Source organism: Pocillopora verrucosa, chromosome 3 (genome assembly GCF_036669915.1).
Source record: "Pocillopora verrucosa isolate sample1 chromosome 3, ASM3666991v2, whole genome shotgun sequence".
Classification (NCBI taxonomy): Eukaryota; Metazoa; Cnidaria; class Anthozoa; order Scleractinia; family Pocilloporidae; genus Pocillopora; species Pocillopora verrucosa.
The window spans coordinates 8,261,564-8,278,388 of NC_089314.1; the positions used below are offsets into that span (position 1 = coordinate 8,261,564).

Genomic DNA, 16,825 nt, shown 5'->3' on the forward strand with positions numbered 1-16,825 from the left:
GCTTGTCTTTACTTTTGTTGGAGGTGATGGGAATAAAGGCAGTGTATGGAAAGATGCTAAATGTTTTATTATACAACATTGTCTTTATGACAAAAAAATTGGTTTGCAAATATTTACATTGTAATCCATGTTAAAATAATTCTGTATGGGTTACCTAATAGATCATGATAATATATTTAAATATCGTGCTGATTATTGCAAATAACATTTGTTTTTCTAAGGCATGATTATAACTGGTCTCAGTTACTGATATGGATTGATATTTAAGAATTTAAAAACTATGAAAGTGAAACTGAAAGTGAACCATCAGATCATCCAGAAGGACAAGCATTGGTAGCTGTAATGTAAAATCACTTGACAGTGTGCATTTCTGCACCCACTTTCTGTCTACTTTCTCAAGGTGTCCAAAGCAGATAGCATAATCATAAAGTTTGCATTTCATTGTACATGTCTTGATAGTATGACCATGATCTTGGCATTTGGAGCATTTGTTTGATTTCTTGACTCTTTCACAACCAGCAGCTTCCAGGAATTGAACTCTTTGTTTCTTTATAAACAGTTGCTCTAGTGCAGCAATTCCTCTGTGGTTTGAAGACCTAAAGTAGTCTTTAGAGGGGATGTTGCTATTTTTTTCCATGCCTTGCTGGTTGAAATGTGCTACATTGATATACAGTTTCAAATATTCTGGAATGTGATGGTAGAGAGCATGCATATAGGGTGTCACATCTTTTGCTTGATATAGAGAGAGGAATTGTTGAAACCATGATTTTATTTTTGCAGTAAGGGATGCAATTGGCTCATCTGTAGGGAAGTCAAGTTTCAGATCCTCAATAATTTCCATAAAATCATTCCAAGGTTTTTCTAATTTCTTGTGATCTTCAAAATTTGGAAGGAGTGCCTGAATATTAATATTTTGGATGACATGGAGCTTTTCTGGTCCAGTGAGATCCCTGTATTCAAGCTTTTTTGTGTTTGACTCCACTCTCCATTCAAATGAAACTCCTGTCTGCCTAAGAAAATGTTCATAACCAGCCATGTGTTTATATTTTTCCCTGTTGAAGCCACAAGGAAACGTTTTCACCTTATCGATAGCATCCTGCCTTTTCAGTTCCCTAATGAGGAGCTCAAATAAATTGTCAAAAATCCTCAGGAATAAGTGTAGGGTTGCAATGATTACATGATCCATTGGAATAAAATCAAAGAGTGGGCATGATTTACAGTTGTATTTCTTTGCTCTTGAATGGTTAGCAATTTCCTCACATGTCCTTGCCCGATAGTGCCTATCAATAAGAGACCAGGTTTTTGTTACATTATACCTTTCTTCCCTTGGACTTTTGCTCCAAATTCAAGCATAATCTTGTTTTGCAGCACCTAAGCTACAAATGCAAGCCTGGAATTTCCAGTCACCACCTATGAAGTACTCAATCTTGTACTTAACATTGTCAACCTCAATTTCATTTAACTGAGCCATTTCAGTTTTAATATCTGAAAGAATTTCTTTCAGATTGCCATAGGTCTCTTTTGTTTTGATAATTGCCAGCACATAGTTCCCCTTTTCACTCATGGCATTTTCCTTTTCATTTAAGGTGGTATAAGTGAAGTTCACTACCTTGAGTCTCTTTCCAATGTTGGTGCCATCTTCACTCATATTAACCCTGACTGTTTCTTGTTCGCCCAGATCTCCTTTAATTTTAAGCCTTTGAATTTGTTCCTTCAGGCCATCCTTCAGGGAAATTTGAACTCCTTCAGCTTCACCTGGGGTGGTTTTCAACTTCCATTTGGCATTTAAATCTGTAATATTCTTTTTTATCCTGTATGCATTTGGCATATCAGTAGCCTTCATAACTAACTCTTTCCAAGCTTGTTCAGAAATGTTATACTTATCCTTTATGTAAATCCATAGATTAATATCATCAATTCCATTACTGTTCAGTGTTTTAGGGTTGCTTTCAGTAGATGGAAGTTCATTTTCATCAATGAAGTGAGTCATACTCTTGGGTTTCAGCATTAAATATATCCACCTTGGTTGCTATAAAATCATACTCTCCCATAAAAGAGAGTGTTGAATAACATCTATCCTTAAGTTGTGTTTTAATTCTAAATTGGTGCCTTTGTGCATATTCACTGAAGCTCTTATTCTTTTGTGGGCCTCTTAAATTTTTCTTATTCATCCTGGCAACCTTTCTGGCCAAACCCTTAAATCTCTACTTGTAAAAACCACTAGACTTTTCTGATTTAGCAAGAGCTTGCTGGAATTTTTCCTCCACTTTGAGCCTTTTTGCCACTTCATTGACAACATTCTCCTGAAGGACTCTTTTCTGCCCCCGAACTTCCTTATTCTCTTGCAGTAAAGAGGCTTTGTCCTACTCTTGATAGTACACCGTGAAGGCATATGTTGTTGATTTCCACTGATCAAGCAGCCTACGGACGCTCGCACCTCCCTTCTTTTGCATGGAATCAAATTTGCTCTTTAGCAGCCAATTTTTTTTCTTCAAGGCATTAATTATTCGGCTATTCACCACGACTCCTTTGATGCCCGATTCCTTTAAAATTTTCTCTATAATTTCAGTAACAGATTTCCCGGTTTTTTCTTTCTCCTTTGAAATGGTATGAATTAAATAGCTGCGAGAATAAATACAAGAAGCAAGGCAAAATTGTTCAATTTCAGAAATTTCTAGTGATTGACCGCCTCAAAATATAATTACATATTTAAATAATTTTACTTACTTGTTGATTTCGAATACGAAGGACAAACCCGGCTGAAACTTCAAGTTTGAATCGCCATTTTCACCTTCAAAGTGGTCTCCTATTGCAGACACCGTCACGCAACAAGCAAAAAGAAAGCAGGGAACAAGATAGAGTACATTCGAAGTCATTTTGCTATGCCACAATCGGCGCAAACTCCATCAAATTAAATATCAAAATGTGCCAAATTTATTTCCCTTTTTAAATCTGGCGGTACATTTTCATTCGAAGCATGCGCTGTCACCCTAATCGCTCTGACGAAGGGCTAACGCTCGAAACGTCAGCTTTTTTACCCTTTACGGTGGCTAATTTACGTTTTCAACCCAGTTGTTAACACTAAATTACCTGCTAACCCAGTTTTCCTTGATGAAATCCCACGTTTCCGCATTTCTTAAATGTGACGGAAACATAGAGCTTCATGTTTCCGCCACACTTACGTTTTGCGGAAACGTGTTATACCAAGTCTTGGCGATTCTATCAAGTTTCCGTCATGTTTCCGGAACGGAAATGTCAACTCATGTTTCCGTCATATTTAAGTCCGGACGTTCCCGCTGTTCTTCGTTTCCGCTATGTTTCTGCAACGGATTTTTAATACCCTTGTTGAATCTTTGCAATGAAAACAAATCGATCATGGTTTTGTGCATGGTTTTTACTATTTTGACAACATTGAAACTTTAGGAAATTACATTTATACATCAATGAAATTCTAAATATGGATTTTCAGAACAACTATCGTGAGAAAGTTTGTATATGAATTAGTAACTCCGGCTGCTGATACGGCTTGCAAAGTAATAAAATTAATATTATAACGCAGCATGAAATCGCCACTTTACTCTTCTTCATTTCTCGCGGCGTAAAAAACAAATTCCGTGTTCCGTAGTACTTCAATGAGAAACAGTATAGGTGGCAAGAAAATTTTTTTACAAACACTACCTGCCAAACAAACATACTCTACCCACAAGTTCAAATGGTTACCTGTTATGTGTCTGGGAAACTTGGCAGACAAAGTCTAATGGCTGTACGACCTAAACTATCTGTTGCCATTTGTTTCTTTATTTCATGTAATTTTTGCCAAAGCCATTTTTTCGTTAGGAATTAAACAACCTGTACTTGCAGGAAGAGAAACGTATTACCACGGCGAACACTCGAAATGGTACGGGAACAGAATGGAGCAAGAATAATGGGTTCTATACATCGAAAGCGGTTTAAATTCGTTCTGCTTTTTCGATTGGGTAGACCAAATTGCGTAAATCGGCTCATGGGGACTGTGTACTGATATGCCCGTTGGTAGAGATGATGTTCATTTTGTTAAAGAAATGGACGAATTAAATATCTTGACAAGGGCCGGTGGAAAAGGACTCGGACACGTCGTTCGTGAGCCTAGTTCTTTTGCTGTGATTCTCTTTTTTCTCCAGACAGAAAAATGCAGCACACTTGATATGACGGGTAAAAACATAAAAAGATAAATAATTAAATTGGCAAAGTTCTTATCGTAATTGGATTAGGTTAGACTTTCGTTGAACGAGTAGGGGAATGTCTACAACAAGCAGCCTGTTAATAAATTATTTAAATAAATGTTGCTGTTCATACAGGGGTTGCGATAAATGCAGTCTTAGTTGTAAAGGAAGATAAAAGGCATAAAAGGAATGTGCTCTTAGGTTTGGGCCTCTCCATACTAGTTAAAAAAAAAAGCATCTGCGGGTGACACCTTTCCTGTGGTAACATTCCGTATGTGGCCTTAATGAATGTAGACATCCATTATGCTTATGGTGTACTTCGTTTCATAAATACATTTTATCAGTATCACAAGAAAGCTAATTTCATTCTAAACAACAGCAAAAAAATCTTAGTTGACTTGCACTGGATTACCTTGGGTAAAAAGTGTTATCCCTCGAACGCTGCAGAAAATGACTTGGGAAATCATTCGTCTCCTTCTGTATGCCAATGATACGAAGAGAGAAGTTGAAAAGCGATACCTTTCATAAACTTTAAAGTTAAAATTGAAATTTGATTCGCATATATCCACAGAAACCAACACCACCTGGGGAGTGCTGCAAGGCTCAGTCATTGACTCACTGCTGTTCTTAGTATAAATCAATGATCAATCAATCCTTTATTTAAACACGTGACACCTAGGAGTACAGAAGTTCTCGTTAAAACGTGTACGTGTATGTACAATTAGAAATAAAGCATAATTTCTGTAAGAATACAAATAGTAAGTAAATCTATTAAAAAGCTAAAAACAGGATCGAGAATCATGGACAAGAGCTATCAATTAGAAGTTACAATATTAACAATATTAACAACAATAACGATATTTACAATCACTACCATTAAGCCATGTGGGCTTTAAGAGAACGCTGAAATGAAGCAATATCTTGAGATTCTCTGAGTCTAGGGGGTAGCGCATTCCAAAGTTTACTAGCTAAAAATGAAAAAGACCGATGTAAAAACTCAAGATTAAAAGGAGGTAAATCTAGCCTTGTACTGAGCCCGCGTAAACTATACGGTACATTTCTAAAATGAAAAAAATCACTTATATAAGGAGCCCCCTTATCATACAAGCACTTATATAACATAACCAACGATTGGAATTGCCTACGATTCTCCAAAGACTTAATGTCGGCCAACTTGAGGAGGAAGTCGTATGACACAGACTTCGAGAAGCCTAATATAGTTCTTAATATAAAGTAATTAGTTGTCTCTATTTTTGTAGTCTCCGCGTTACCTACTCCCAGTAAAAGGGGACTGCAGTACTCCAGATGAGGGAGGACATAGGCCTTATATAAACGAACTAACACGTCCTTTGAAATAAACTTACGTATTCTCCGCAAAGCCGAAGCCTTTGCGCATCCCTTATTCAGCTGTTGCTTTATGTGCGCTTTAAATGTTAATTTGCTATCTAGGACCACCCCAAGGATTTTGAGTGTGTCCTTTGTATGGACATTAGAATCATTAAGATGGAAATCATATTGGTATGAAGACGGGCCAAAAACTTGATTTTTTTCACAAACATTTTATATGCTGACAAAAACCTACAATCATTAGAGGAAATTGTGAACCAGGAACTCTGCAAGCCGTGTGATTTGTTGACGGCAAATAAGTTAACCTTTGAATATAAGGAAAAGTTTTGTCATATTTTGTCTCGCTAAAAGAAAACTTACTTAACAAGCCAAAATAATGATATTTTATAATGAACCTAATAAGAGGGTAGCTTTGGATTGCAAGGAGTTTGTGAAGTATCTAGGAATTCTAATCGATAATCATCTGTCTTGGAAACACCATATTGACCTCGTAAAATCAAAATTAGTCAAACGATTGAACTGACAAGTTTCTTTAGCTTTAGCGGTTTTTTTATTTTTGATCGCACCCAGCATACAATTCCTCTATTTACTGATGCCGGAATGTAACCTTTACAATTCTCCTATTATGAACTTACAGCAAATTTGATGTTTGACATCAGACATAAAAATGCAAGCTATAGCATTCGAGAACTTTTCCAAGATGTTTCTGAGATCCATTCTTATGACGCCCGATCTCCTTCCTTTAGCAACTTTTATAAAAAAAAAAAAAAAGCTCCAGAATATCAATTCGACTACATTCTTTCTCCAAAAGTTTGGAGATGCCCTTAAAATTGAAAAATCTCCTTAAAAATGAGTTCAGGAAGGTAATAAAAGAAAACTCTTTGACATTCTCACTTTATAAGACTCTTAAATTGACACTCAACAAATCCTTCAAAAGGCCAAGCTTTTCTGAAATGTTTTAACTAATTTTAGTGTTTTTTTTCACCTGCTAACATTTTATATCCTTTGTTAGTCCTTGATAATATTGTAAATTTATTTATTCTGTCAGTCTCAACAAAATTACTGATTATAAGTAGTTTTTGAACGCTTATGTAATAGTTTTTACGTCCAACATGCGACCCACCAAAATGCAAGAATAGCTCTCAAGCTAACTGCGAGCGCACGAAAAATTGTAAATATATATCCAAGTAATAAAATGTGTGTGTATGTGTGTATGTATGTATGTATGTATGTATATTTGTAAAATATATAATGTGTAAAGATCAAGGATTTAAGGACGAGAAAAACCCTTTATCATTACTGAGTTATTGTAAAAGGATTACAACATAGTCGCCACAGTGGAAAAAGACATTCAATAGTTCTTTACATTCTATAAGTCCTTCTCCAAGCAAATGTTTTAGCAGCCTCGTGTGGCCTTACTGAGACATATTGTCACGTGACGCCCAAAGCCTTGATCCCCAAACTAAATGCCTAGAACAGGTTACTGTATCAATCATTTTGTTATCTCAGTCTGACAAAATATCCTCAGGCTTTTTCCTTCCTCTACTGTAAAGACGAAAACCACTATGTAATTTCTTACTACACCCGCAACATGAAACCTGTAAAGCGTGTAACTGAATATTACCATTTGTTTTAAGAAAGTTAACTGCATTGACGCATGTTGTTTAAGTAGAAGTAGCCTGCGTGCAGGCCGTCATTATAACTCTTTAGCACGAACTTTTTCTGCGCACGCACGAAAGTATGAGGCCTTGGGCGACCCGATCTGGCAAGAGGTTTGCAAAGGGTATGGTTCTAGCAAACCCGGCAAACCTCTACCCGGCTCGTCACAAATCTTCCCGCGGGCGGAGAAACGCGGGTCCGGCGGCGCTAATAATAAAAGCATTTGCTCGGAGGCTAAAGTAGGAGCAGTAAGTAAAGAAGGCTTTAAAAAAAGCCGGCGTGTACTCAATGCAACTATTTGGAGCATAAAAAGTCGGATGATTCTGAAGAAGTTCTAAAAATTGCTCAAAATTCTCATTTGGTTGAAGTTATAGTATCGACACCCAAATAACTGATTTAATTACCACATCATAAGATATGGTAATCGGTTTGGTCGGTCAACTGTACCCAAATAGAGATTTCCGATTTAAACACATGACGCAAATCAGCGCATCACATTGTGAAATTAATACATGCAGGTGTCCCCATCTAATGAGCAATAAGTATAGGATAGACTTTGAAGGGTAGAAGGAGAGAAGCTACAAAATAAAAGACGTTTGTGAAGCAGCATATTATTAGTAAGCCATTACAGGGGTCCATGCTACTGGGCGTGAAAAATTTGCGAAGAATTAGTAGAACGATTTACGATGAGGTACAGTCAGGGATTAAAATCGCTCACAAGTTGTTGAGAGTGACAAGTAAAAATTTTTTCGGCAGTAGATACATCACGAACACAAATAGTCGATGAGAGTTCTTTGTTTCCCTTAAAGAAATCTGGTCTCATTCTGGAAACATGAAATAAGTCATAATTTGACCTACATACAAAACAAAGAGTGGCGAATTCATCATATTTGGTCCTGATAACGCCCTGATAGGCAAAGAGATCTTGAAGAATGCCCCTGTGACTGATTTTGCGGGAAGACCTTCACAAGGGTGCTCCAAATTTCCTACAGCCGAGGAGAAGGAAAAGCCACCATTTTATCGCTTGATTCTCAATTGAAAGATAGAGGTTCAAATTCAAAACGTATTAATTTATACTATAATCATCTTGAGAAAGTTTCGTAGAAAGTCACATCGTCGCGGAAGGGGACTAGGCCTTGCTGGACCCAGACCCAACAACATTCTTGGATCGAGTTGCTCGGATCAGTCCTGTTGAAAATGGCGGGTATTGTGAATGTCAGTGATCACGAATGGGGACATTTGAGCGGAATTATGTAACGATAAGAGTATTCCACAGTTTTCAGAGGTCTAATGGCTTCCAAATCCTGCTACTGATGACCTTGAAGTTGTAGAAATTGTTGCATTTGATCGAAATGATCGCAAAAATGACAACGTCGAGAACAAGAGATTGACGGAAGTGGACACTGAAGGTGTGAAGGTGAACAAAAAAAAACGAACACGTTTAGGAATCAAGCAAGAGGATAACGCGCCAGATGCAGTCGTCGATTAAAATTGTGATGCCGGCGGTCGCCAGAAATGTACAATTTCTTGGAGTGTTAGCAGTGAATTCCTCAGACAAGTTTCAAATGAAGTTCTAGAAAACAACCACTAAAAACATTTCTGCAAAAGATAAAAATACTAGGTCACCGGTTAAATCACCCGAAAAAGATCATGATGTAAGTTTTGATCAGTGTGAGCAAAATTGTAGCAGACATTTTGCGTAACAGGATAGTCATTGGCATGGTGTTGATCTCGCGAAAACGACCCCCTCCCTTCTTATCAATGTTGCTAGCTGACTATATCCATGTTCACAACTTATAGATTCCAAAATCTGAATTCAGGACAAGGAGGGTGGACATTAGTCTGTGCTGTCGATCTTTGATGGCTATAGATTTTGGTAAAAAGCTGGTTTTACCTGAACTCTCTGAAAAAGGTTAATCCGGCTGTAAACTATTTTTAAACCATTTTTAAATACAGTAGCTTTTACCTTGGCTGGTCTGTCTTTTTATGACATGATGGCTGACTTAAGTGTGTCACATCTTGTGCACTATTTAATAGTAATTTTTCTCTCTTGTGTTTTAGTCCCAAAGTTGTCCAATTTGTTTTGACGCCATGGTTAAACTCAGGTTCTCACAGGCTATCATTTCTCACTTGTGGGCATCTCTTTGGAAGAAGGTAAATGTTTTGATCACATGAAGTTCTTTTAACTGAAAGGCTTAAGTACTATCTGCTGTTGAGAAATTGAGCTCTAGCTGAGAGTCTCCTCCTTTTGTGAATCTGGACTAAATCTAAGAAAGTGGTGAAAATGGATCCCAATTGATCCCAAGTGAATGGTTTTAGGATTTTTATGATTAAGTGAATGAATTTATTCATGATAAACTAAAAATATCTCCTATGTATATACGTGTATATATATATTATTTTTTATTACTTTTTTTTCTGAAAGCTGCATTGAAAGATGGTCAAAAGCCAAGGGAGGAAATGATAAATATCCACAGTGCAGTGCACCAGCAAGAAAAAGAGACATAAGAAATAATTTTTTTTTACACAAAAGCCATCAAGGCTATCAATACAACAGAATGTGACAGGGCACTGGCAGATCTGGAGAAGGAGAAGGAAGCTCAACAGAAGGCAGAAAGAGAGAGGCTCATGCATTGCTGCAATACCAATTGGCAAAAGCTGAATGTGAGAGAATTGTTGAACAACTCAAAAGACAAGAGCAGCTGGTTGTCAGTTTACAAAGGGAAAGGTAAATGATGGAGGAGACATCAATGCATAGTGCATGACTGTGTATCTCAAAGTTTTAGGCTTGTTAGCGGATTTTTGCAAAATGCGTGAATCCTATCCTTAATCTTAGGATAGATGATGAGGATTGATCTAGTGCCCTTGTTCCAATAAATACTCCCTCTCTAATAAATGCCCTCCCCTCAAATCTGTTTTTGTGCCTGAGCGCCCCTATTTAAATAAGTGCCCCTATTGCATAAGCAACCCAATTCAAAAGAGTGCTCCTTGTATCAAGAAGAGCCTCTATTCTGATTTAGTGATATGGTGGCAATGCTGTTAGGACCTTGTTAGAGTACATGTGCATTAAGATCAACCACGGTCACCTTCCTCTAATTGCACACTCAAAGCCTTATTGCAAAATAGTGGTCTCTTTCTTGGTCTGTTAACTTTTATGTCCATGTTGGTCCTGTACTTTTGTTTCAAATCATGAACCCAAAGAGCAGGTCATGTTTTTGTTCCTGATGCTGCTTTTTATTTGGTTTGTGTAAACTGAAGAAAATTGAAATGACAAAAATGTTTCTTGAATGAGCCAATCAGGTTTCAGAATGAAAAGTAAACCGCAGGCAACAATGGTAATTAGTTTAGTGTGGTACAAGGTTTGTTCATAAGTTCTGAACTTTATTACAATTTGCAGTTTTGCAATTGACTTACTGGAATCAAAACAAAGTTTTCACCTGATCATATTGCTCTGCACCTTTGATTTCGACTCAGACTCTGTTGTAACTGAAAACCAGTGTTTAGTTGTTGATCATTTCCTCTACTCTTGTGACCTCAAATGTGTAATTCAGGGGTGATATAGTAAGGAGAAATTAAGTGCTAGTCACTCCTGAAGGTTAAAGGTACAGTCTTTTATTAAATCTTCAGGTCCAGCTCAATTGCTCTCAGTGCAGCTCAGAATCTCAGGGGGTATCAACAGCTGTAAGAACATTTGGGCAAAGCACCTCTAGTCAGAGGTTACTATCAAGGAAATCATAAGTTTTTACAAACTTCTTTTCACAGGTAAAGCTTGAATTACACTTACATGTATGTGCCACTTCTACATGTGAATACAGTAATAGACTCGTTTTGAGTGTTAGCCCTTCATAAGAGAGATTGAAGGAATTGTGGGTTGTGTATAGGTTTATATGCAGAAAATGGAGCTACTTTATTGCTGGGAATATGGTGACAGAAACAAGAATAAATTAGGTAAGTGAAAAGTGCTCATTGATACCATGGGGATTAAGAGTGCTAATATGAAAGATAAATTTTAGTTCTAGAGTTTTGTGGCTTTCTGAACTGCCTAGATATAGCAAAAGGCCCCAAACTGCCATATGCTGCTTAGAATGATTAGGGAGATTTAAGTGTCTAGCGACTGGTTTGAATGCGCCCTTGTCATTTCTCTAGTAAGAGTGATTTCTTTTGATCAACACCATGCTGTACTAGTTGTGTCCAAGCCTTCACCAAACCAGCTCTTTCCTGGATTTGGTGTGGTAAAGGTATGTAAAAGACTCTGGGATTATTACTAACAGTATTTAGTTTTATGCTATCTCATATTTTGCTGTATGGCCTGCTAATTCAAAGGCTTGTTTGAATTGAAATCTTCTTCTTGTATGTTAACTCAGGTAAGGTAAAGTAAATATCTTTTCTTAATAACCTCAATTCCTTAGTCTTTACTGTGATTTTTAGAATCTTGTTCTTTTCTCCTGGATTTATGATTTGTAAACTTCACTTGAGTTGATTAATTATGCTATGCAATCTTTTTACATTCAGTAGAAACTGTAAGACTTGAAATGAAAAGTCTATGCATTAAATCCAAGGTGACTTATAGCCAACGGTCTCACTGTCTCACCTTTCCAGAACATGTTTATGTACTTGTTTTATAAATTTTTCTTTAATATGTTTGTGCAAATTTAGGTGAGCTCTTTAGATTCAAAGCATTGTGAGTTTGTGCGCATTCACCAGAAGGCCGTCCATGATGTAATTTTTTACGTAACAAGTACATGTAGGTTCCATGCTGCCATGTGTTTGTCAAGTAATAGATCACAGATCATGTCAAAATGTGGTAAAAACAAAAAGTGGCACACAAGGCTCAGCTGATTGTGTCACGGATATTGTTTATCCATGACTTGAAAAGACCCATGGAAATAAAGAATCTATTTGTTTTATTTGATAAAAAGCAAAATGTCGTCAATGGTGATGTCATCTATGTGTCTGTCCTCCAATAGATCAGTAGTAGCCACCAATAAAATGTATGCATGATTCAACTCATCATATACAAAGCAATGTGTGTTAGTCAATGAGGGCAAGGCTTGAATCAACTGCAGGTACATGTATCATGTATGGTCTGAGGCCAGCATTGTATTGAGTTTAATTTCACTGGTATAACAAAGTTCTCTTTGGTTTAAGCATTAGCAAATTATTGTGTTTTGAATTGTAGTTACAATACACCAGTTCCTGCTTGGTCATGTGCTTGGAATGAAGATGACACCAATAACATCTACTGTGGGCTGAGATAATGTCAAAATACAATTGGTAGCTTCTCTTTTACCCTTTAACTCACATGAATGACGAAGAGAGAATTTCTCTGCACAATAGCCATACAAAATTAAGTGCACAGGTAATGAGAATAAGGACAAATGTAAATTAGGGGATTATTAGTTGATCCAATACCAAATTCCTAGAGCTAACACCATAGGAACTGTATGACAGACAGTAGGAGAATTGCCCAAGAGATCTTGAAGTGAAGGGTCAAAAACTACTAACAGTGTAATTTTTTCAAGTAGATAGACGTACATGTACTTTTCTTGAGTGAGTGTGAGAGGAAAGTCAAGAAAGAGCTGCATTTTGTTGCATCAAATTGACTTAAGGCAACAAAGAATTTATTATTGTTACAGTAGTTGTTCAATAATGCTGTTCAGTGGAGTGTTAAGTGGTTGAGTTTGCAAGCAGGCTTCAATGTTGGCTCTGCAGAATAAGTGTTTCTCCACCTGTTGGAAGATTTGAGAAGAGATAGTGAGAGGTGTGCCAGGGGTGTGGCTGACTGGTTTTGCTCAAAACCTTAAATTTATTTGTTTGTGAATAAGCACTTGTCTTAAAGTGTGTATTGTGAGGACCTGCTTGTATTGTCAATGGAACACTTGTAGGAGAGAAAAATGTGTGTTGTGTTCATTTTGGAAGCTTTCTTTTTGTATCATCAGTTGATAGAGAAATAATAATAATTGGTGAATGTTAGACTACTTTGTGACAAAGGTTTTTTTTTGACATGTATGTACAGTAGAATGAACAAACAACTACTTATCCAAGTCAAGTGAGAGCAATCTGCACATTAAAATATTAACTTTAAAGTCAAAACTATTAGAAATGTCAGCTTTGAAACTCTTTACAGTGGCCAGTGTACATGATCATCTCAGTTGGTAAAACCAAAATTATCTTGTTATACTCCCCCACTGATGCAGCATCACAGTTTAGTTAGAAACTTACCTCCTTTATTATTAATAGTGATTAACTTGAAGCTGTTCCACACGGTTTTAATGTTATGGGTGTCAAACACTGTATTAGGTGAACACCAAATGAAAGAAATTCCCAGAGCAATTGCATCCATGTGAAAAGAAAAAAAACACACATGTATGCATGCAGGAGAGAAAGAATCAAAATACACATATTTGTTTCAAAACTTTTGCATGATTGATTTTTTTTTTCAATTTACAGAATTCTGGGGCATTAGTTGAAAACCATGCATGTAACTAATGTAGAAGGGAAATGCATAATTACTTAAAGAGAGGGGTTGAATGGACACTCCAATTTACTTGGGGATACTCTTTTGCCATTTTTTTTTTTTTTTTTTTTTTTTGCAGACCTGGAGGAATTCTTGTTTGCAAACTTGAAGGAGCTTCTTTCTGGGAAAAAACACCTGGAGCTGATTTTGTCTCCCATTGTCTAACTCTTCCTGAAGGTACTTGACTGTATTAGAGAAAATGACAGATCTGTAAGGGAAAAACTGTCATGTAATTTTCTTAATTGTCTTTACTTAGGGAAAAAGTTGAATGTGAATTTCTGAAATTTTCTTGGGGGGGGGGGGGGGGTTATTGATCAGCACAGTTACACTGTATCACTTTGTGAGTTGACCATATTCTAACAAAACCAATCCCAGGATGAAAATGCCATCACCTTCATGAAGGATATGTGTTATGTACAGTGGTCACATGTGTGGGCAGTTAAAACTTGTTTTAAAAATGATGCTTGGTTTTGGCCCTTAATTCCTGTAGGTGGTTTACATGTACATGGTGTGAGTTCTCTTTACAACAAACACATCAAGCCAGACCTTATTTGCACTTAGTTTATAACACACTTGTACCCGTATCATAATACATTATCATGGGTTAAATTCCTTTTTGTCTTATACTGTTTAGGGTCTTGCACCAGTTTATCCTTTGAGCCATCAACTCGTCATTGTTTGTTTTCTCTTTGCGCCTCCAAGAAATTCCCTTAAACAAAACATTTGGTAGGATTTTCTTATCTTGTGCAGTTCATTTTTCAAATGAATGTTTACCACATGTTAATTTTTTTACGTAATCTCAAGGTTAAACTATGATGTAATTATGTTTAATCTGAGCTGGATAAAAGTTTAGCCAGTGAGATAAAAAAAGAGTCTTTGTTGGTGAAGTGTCTTAAAACTGTTGAGGAAAATGCAAGAAACTCTTTAGGTGGCCAATTTACAATAAGATCTCAGTTGTTAAAACCAAATTATCTTGTAATACACACACCCCCACAGTGAGTCCCCACCCCCACCCCAACATGCAAGGTAAAGATGTGGGTGTATCAATGGCCCGAGCTCAAGCAGAAAGAGCAGGGAATATGGAGGACGGTGAGGATGGTATGTACATTGTGGCTGTGTGGAAAACATGAATACTTACTAGTACTGGTGTCTGATAAAAACAAAGAATTGACTTGGTTTGGTTTTAAGTAGTGTTACAGCTGTTGGTGTGGAATCAGATGAGTTGATGGTATGGATTGAAAGAGTACAGATATGAAAAGAGGAATGTTACTCACAGTTCCTCTCATACTCTGCCATTCAATTTTGTTTGTATTCTTGTACTACTTGCTGGTACAACTAACCAGCAGTGCAGGTTGAATGATCCTGTACATGTATTTGGCTTGGCAATAATTACACATTCTTACATTATACAATCATGTTGTTTTCAGATGCCAGCCTCTGTACCTGTCAAGCTGTCAATCAATGTGTTAGCAGCCCAACACAAAAGCTTCTCAGAAAATCCAGGTTCACTTGTCCTGATGATTGCAACACTCTGATGGTGGCAGCTGGGGATGAGAGCCTCTCATCGGTGAGTTTTCCTCAAGCTTTGGTGTATAGCAGTTTGATTGTGTTCCTGTGCAGTAAATGATATCTGCAGTGTTACACTTGAAGCTTGACCACATCAGGGGTAGCCAAGAGTGATGATAAATTTAACCCTTTCACATTTAAGATCTCAAGAATTACCCTCTTTCCCACATGTATCAACAGCTTCTTACAACAGAAGGTCTTTATCATTTGATATCAGAAGCTTGATAGTTTTTTTTAAATTCTGATTACCTGCTTATTGTCTTGGTAATTTAAGTATTTTTTGGCCACTTCTGAAAGTGAAAGGCTACATGTATGCTAAGAAAAGTCTTGAAAAAACTACATGTGTAACCAAAATTATTTACTATATCTTCATGCAAAAATGTTCTAAAATATGTAAGAATTTGTTTCATTATGCTAAGAGAAAAGAAGTATGTACATTTCATGATCTTAACAGCAGCATACCTCTCAGCCATAAGATTAAACATTCTATCCAAAAGAAAGACATTCTCTATAGCAGGTACATGTACCCAGCATTGAGAAAATGTCTATCTTTTGTGTGGTTATGTGGATGAACACCAATTTAGTGTGCAAAATGTTTGTTACTTGTTTTTTTATTCCCTAGACTTTGATATGGAATGGCAGCAATGGAAACCAGCTGCAGAAACTACCCAACCAAGGAAAAGAGATCTTAGATGTTCTTCCCTTTGTTGCCAATGGAAATGACTATCTGGCTACAATTGATGAGCAGAAATTAAGTGTTTACAATGGATGAATGTATAAAAATTTATTGATGAATTCTGAATCACTCAAAGTATCCATTTTTTTGTGTACCAATGTGTTGTAAGATCTTTGTCTACAATTGTACATTAAAGGCTATGGGAAGAGAAGAAAGCAAACATGTTCTGTGGAATCTGCAGCTTAATTCTTTTGTATCCTTTGGGGAGGAGAATACTAATCTATAGAGCTGAAGGTACTCTTTCAAGCACACCACCAAATATTTCTAAGGGAATGAGAAGATGATTGAAGTCTGTCAGTGGGACAAACTGCTGTTGTATTGATGTTCAGAACAGGACTTCTGGAATGGTGCAAAGTGTTAAGAAAACAACAGCTCAGTGCTGGTCCATAAAGATGGAACAGATCATCCAAATTTTATGAAAACCTGTAATATAATAAACTGTGAATAAGTTGTTCAAGTTGTTGCATTTATCATTCTATGTTAATCTTGTTACCATTATTAAAGAATGTAATTTTTGGATTCAATGCCTTTGGCTTTGTCTATCTCTGCACCATTCAACAACATACATGCCATTGAGAGATGCATATTAAGTGTAGGCTTGCAAGGTTGCCAATTATGCATGTTTTAAACAAATGAATGACAGGAAGAAGTTCTAAAAGAAATTGTGGCACAACATTGCTGAGGGGTATTACAGAATAATTTGGTTTTATCAGCTTAAGTGAAGTTGTAAATTGGCCACCATAATGAGTTTCTAGCACTTTCCCACCAGTTTTGTCAGTACCTGTTGATACCAGGTTG

At 36.8% G+C, this 16,825-nt stretch overlaps 2 pseudogenes; one reads left to right on the top strand and one right to left on the bottom strand.

Moving 5' to 3' along the window:
- Positions 1-271: 271 nt before the first annotated feature.
- LOC136279517 (uncharacterized) lies at positions 272-2,876 on the bottom strand (annotated as a pseudogene).
- A 5,529-nt stretch (positions 2,877-8,405) lies between these two features.
- Positions 8,406-16,515, top strand: LOC136276937 (E3 ubiquitin-protein ligase rfwd3.L-like; annotated as a pseudogene).
- The last annotated feature ends 310 nt before the right edge of the window (positions 16,516-16,825 follow it).